The sequence below is a fragment of the Homarus americanus genome, unplaced genomic scaffold (assembly GCF_018991925.1).
Source record: "Homarus americanus isolate GMGI-L3 unplaced genomic scaffold, GMGI_Hamer_2.0 scaffold49730, whole genome shotgun sequence".
NCBI classification, from domain to species: Eukaryota; Metazoa; Arthropoda; class Malacostraca; order Decapoda; family Nephropidae; genus Homarus; species Homarus americanus.
The window spans coordinates 1-5,000 of NW_024734888.1; positions in this window are offsets into that span (position 1 = coordinate 1).

The following is a 5,000-nucleotide window of genomic DNA, read 5'->3' on the forward strand; positions in this document are numbered from 1 at the left end:
TACATCTGGAACCAGAAGTGCGACCAGTCTTTCCACCGCCTCAAAGCCTTCCTTGCCTCTAAGCCTGTAGTCCACCCCCCTGACTACACCTTGCCCTTCCATCTGCAAATCGACGCTAGTGGTGTCAGAGTTGGGGCTGTGCTCCTACAACCCGACCCAACCACTGATGTCCTTCACCCTGTGGCATATTACTCCGCCAAGTTGAAAAAACATCAGACCAACTACTCGACCATAGAGAAGGAGGCCTTGGCTCTGGTGTTGGCAATAAAAAAGTTTGAATGTTACCTCCAGTCTTGCCCACAAACAACCCTAGTCTTCACCGACCATAACCCACTCACGTTCATCCAAACTAACAAGACCTCCAACCAGCGAATCCTCCGCTGGGCTCTCCTCACCCAGCCCTATAATCTACAAGTCCGGCACATAAAGGGGGTGGACAACCTGATTGCAGACTCCTTATCCCGAGCTCCGGTGGAAATGCAGCAGCTACTCTCCAGACGCACCAGGTGATCACCTCCTTCGCGCCCGCGCTACGGAGGTCTTTGGAGGGGGGGTGTGTTACGAACCCCTCCACCCAGCACTACGAACCACGCCATCTATTGTCTTGATCTACCTACCCAGCACCACGAGCAACGCCATCTAGGGACGAGACACGAGTATGACTCGTCTTAGTTACCACTCCGGGATTTCCCTTCTCCATATCCTGGGTGTTGCGTCACTTCCTCCAAGTCTTCTTTGTGAGCTCCAATTCGAGGAGAGAGAACTACACTCTGGGAAGTGACCACAGGATCATCTATCCTCTAAACCTACGGCACAGTGACTACCTACCGTCTTCTACAATACTCAGCCTTGCTCGTCAGCCATCTCAGCTCCTCACTTAAGTATTTGTAATCTTGTATTGCCTCTCCCACCTCCACCTTGCTTCACGATTGTTTTATGTTTTATTAATAATAATATATACTGTTAATGTTTTAGGTTAAAGTTTGGTTAAGAAGGGTAATTTATAAGCTGAATATTTTGTTAAAGGGATTTATGGTACTCCTATTATATATAACGAAAACTCGCATCCTTTGTCTACCCTTTTATAATAGTCCGATTGTCTTTGTTTTTTATTGTTGTTACCTGTTGGGATCTGGGTAAACGTATAACTATATTCTAAATCCCCAACTCGTAACAATATCTGTTACTGCATGTCTTCCATATACCTGTTTATTTCATTGTAATAGGTCTGGATTAATTTAACTTCTTCTGGTAGTCTGTTGTTGGGTAATGTTCTAAAGAGTGTGAAGTAGGAGTGTGTTTGGTTATAGATGTTTTTTATTGCTGAGTGCAGTCTGTCCATTTCTGAGTCTATATCTTCTGTTGTTTTTCCTTGTAGGTTAATCGAGTGGTGATTACTTAAGTCGTCTTTGAAGCTGTCCCAGTCTGTTTTACTCATTTTCAGTCTCTTTTTTATTGGTATCTGTATGGGGCTTGTTGACAGTGTTAGTATAATTGGCAGATGGTCACTGCCTGTATTATATGGTAATTGAAAAAGGCTTTGTTGTTGGTAAAAATTTTGTCTGGTGTCGATTGTGTATTGTGATTTCTCCAGGTTGGAAAGTTAGGACCCAGATGATTGATTTTTCCTAAATTTATTAATTGATTAAGGGCGTTTCCCACGACGTTATTATTTGTATTGTCAAAAATCCTATGTCTGGCGTTAAAGTCTCCTAAGATGTACATCGGATGACTATTGTTAGCCAATTTTAATAGGTCTTCTATAGGTAAGTAGTAGCAATAATTACGTCTCCTTGAGTTGTATTTATTTTTATTGCTAGAAATTCATCCTGGAAGTCATCAATTAGTTTAAATTTTAAGTTTCTTTTAACCGCTATCGCTACTCCGTCATTTTTCTCGCCCGATTTATTTCTTTGGTTTACATAATAGTTAAAGAGTTTTATGTTGTTGTTTTCTGTCTCACCGTGACTGTTTATTAGTATAATGTCAGGGTCAATTTCGCGATATATATTACTTAGGTTAATTCTCTCGGTCTTCCAGTTTCTTACGTTGTGTTGTATTATTCTTAAAGTTCTTACTGTTTGTCTATTGTCCATTATTTCTTATACTTGGATTGTGGCAGTTGGAGTGGAGACCTATCATCCTGTTTCCCGCTTCTGACTCTTCTATACTCTGACGGGTCTACTATTTTAAAGTCTTTGGCCGTAATCTTTAGTTTGTCCGTAGTAATTAGTGACCAGACATAATCTTCACTTAGGGTTTTTTCTTGATATGTCCACTTGTATATCCCTCCTTCACAGTTTTTTACTATTGTCCCTCCTGTTGGTCTCGATGTTGGGATTCCATGTTTTGTTGTAGTGATAACTTTTAATCCAATTTCTTCAGCAGATTCAGGTTGTATATTGTGATCAGTTTCCATCTTATCTTCTCTCCTCCTCACTCCTTTGTCTGTCCTTTTGTTATTTCTCTCTTCTCTTTGTCACTTCTAGTCATTTGTCTGGGATCTCTATCAGTCGCTTGTGTTCCTTGTGTATCAGCTGTTGCTCCTTGCTCAAACCTTTGTTCGTCTTGATGTAGTCTTTCTCTCCAGTTCGCTTGCATATGTTGTCTGAAATAGTTTTTCCGGATTGTGGATTCTCTGGAAATATCATCTCTGGTAGAGTTATTCAATTTAAACATTTTCATAATTCCTCATTGTATGATCCGGGTGCAATGATATTGTGCAAATGTGCATGGATCATACTAATCATTTACCTTATCATGTATTGACTCACTTAGGTTTAATACTGTGGATTCTGGTCTATGAGCCTCTTGGACCCGCTTTCTCTTTGCTATTTCAACATATGTCATCCTTCTTATCTTGTTCCTTTCCTTGTTTCTTGTACTTTTACATCATGTGTTTTTTTTTTATTTGGGCATGCCATTGCTAACGTCCTATGTCCTATGTATACATTCCCGTTTCTCTTACAGTTACAGTTGAGACAGCCAACATGTGTATTCTTACATTCAGTGTAGGTATGGTCGTCGCCTTCACAATCTGAGCAGTACTTTTTTTCTTTTTCCGGACAGTCTCTCGTTGTGTGTTCTTCATATTTGTAGCAGGAGAAGCAAGTTTGCAGACTGATGAATGTCTCCTTCTTTATTTGATGTGGTGTGACTGACATGTTGAATATTAGAAAGCCCTGTTGTAAAACTTTCTCAGCCATTGACACTTCTTCAAACATGAGTATAGTCCTTTATCTTAATGACTTCTTCAATCTTCATCCACCTATTTTGGCGTTCAGTTCTTCTTTCAGGTCTTCCTCCCGATCTCTTGATCGACTTGACGAACAAAAACTGATCTTTTTGCTTTTTGTTCTGGTGGCATGACAACAATAAGGCCTTCATTGTAAAATATATCTCTTGCTTCTTTTGAAAGGATTTTATCTGGATCAAAGTCATCTTTACAGATTACTTTAAAACCTTCATTGGTGCTGAATATTCTAGTTAGTGGGACTTGCAGTTTGTTGTAAGTGATTTCTGCCACTTTTCCCCTTCCAATAGAGTGTCCCTTATCTCTATGTTTTATTCTAATGCTAGTTGTCATCTTCTTGATTACATCTAATCCTACCTATAACACAGGGCTCCTGCCTGGGGAGCAGTGACCCGCCCCCCTCTTGGACGGGCGTCGGGCTCTGCACCCAGGTTACCTGGAAACTATAATATCTAAAAAAGTTGCCACCTACCGGTGACCCCCGGACAAGGGGTGCCCTGCACTATCACAGGTTCCCTTGCCGGATCGACCGTATCGCGAAGTCCGGCCTCCCGTTCAAAGAACGGAGTGCATGAGGGGGATGAAAAAAGGAAAGAAGAGGACTTAGAGAGTAGAAACAGCCTACCTACCACGCCACGTTCGGTCAGCCAATCAGAGCACCGCAGTAAACGTGCATGTATCACGCCACCGTGGGGCACCACTGATTGGCCAATCCAGGACGTAGACGCACGGGTAGTAGTCAAAATTTGGGTAGGCCAAATATTTGTTTTTTTCAAAGTTGGAATTTCCCGTACAATCTGTGATGGTAATTACACCGTCACTATGTTGAGTAAGTACAATCACTAGGATTGAGTGTCTTATCACAACAAAGTTGCAGACTCAAACATGCAGCAAAAGAATCAGGTCTTCGCAGCTCCGTGTCTATTTTTACTTAGGCTAGCATACCTAAGTTAAAGCAAACTCCCCTTGCCAATACAAGAAGGAGAGGATTTCTTATGGTCTAATAAACAATTCATCATGACCAAATACAGTATCTAACACAGGGGTCCGGGGCGCAGCCCTGTACTCTTTCTTTCATTTGGTTGCATTATCTCTGAGAATAGTTAGCATTATCCATTTTGATTACATTATCCCAGGTTAAGGGGGGTTGTGTGTGGTTCCATATCTTAGATTTATAAAAAACTCTACACGTCGGGCTAAACAGTTTAAGAGCTAGATAGTGGTGGCTGCTTGGATTATTTCTTTGTCTTAATATTGACTTCCGGGTGGCTAACCTCTATAAAATTAGGGACGCAATAGACTTTGTCACTAAGGTTAGTTAAAACGAACACTTTTTGCTGTAATGGAGGGATTTCGCCATCGGGGGAGCGTGACAGAAACCTCCGGCGAAAATAGTGGTTAGGTTAGGCGGCCCGGTAGTGGTTGGTTAGTTGCCTGTATTATTATTATTATATATAAATTTAAGGTCCCCCGTTAGACTTTACCCGCGGTTGAGCTAAACAGTTTGACTGCTTGGATTATTTCTTTGTCTTTCTTATTGACTTGGTTGGCTAACCTCTATAGAGTGAGGACACCAATAGACTTTGTACTAAGGTTAGGTTAAACAGACACTTTTGCTGTAATGGAGGATTTCGCCATCGGGAGCGTGACCAAACCTCCGGCTTGGCTCGAGTGGTTGATTAGGCAACCCGGTAGTGGTTGGTTAGTTGCCTGTATTATTATTGTTATATAAAATTTAAGGTCCCCC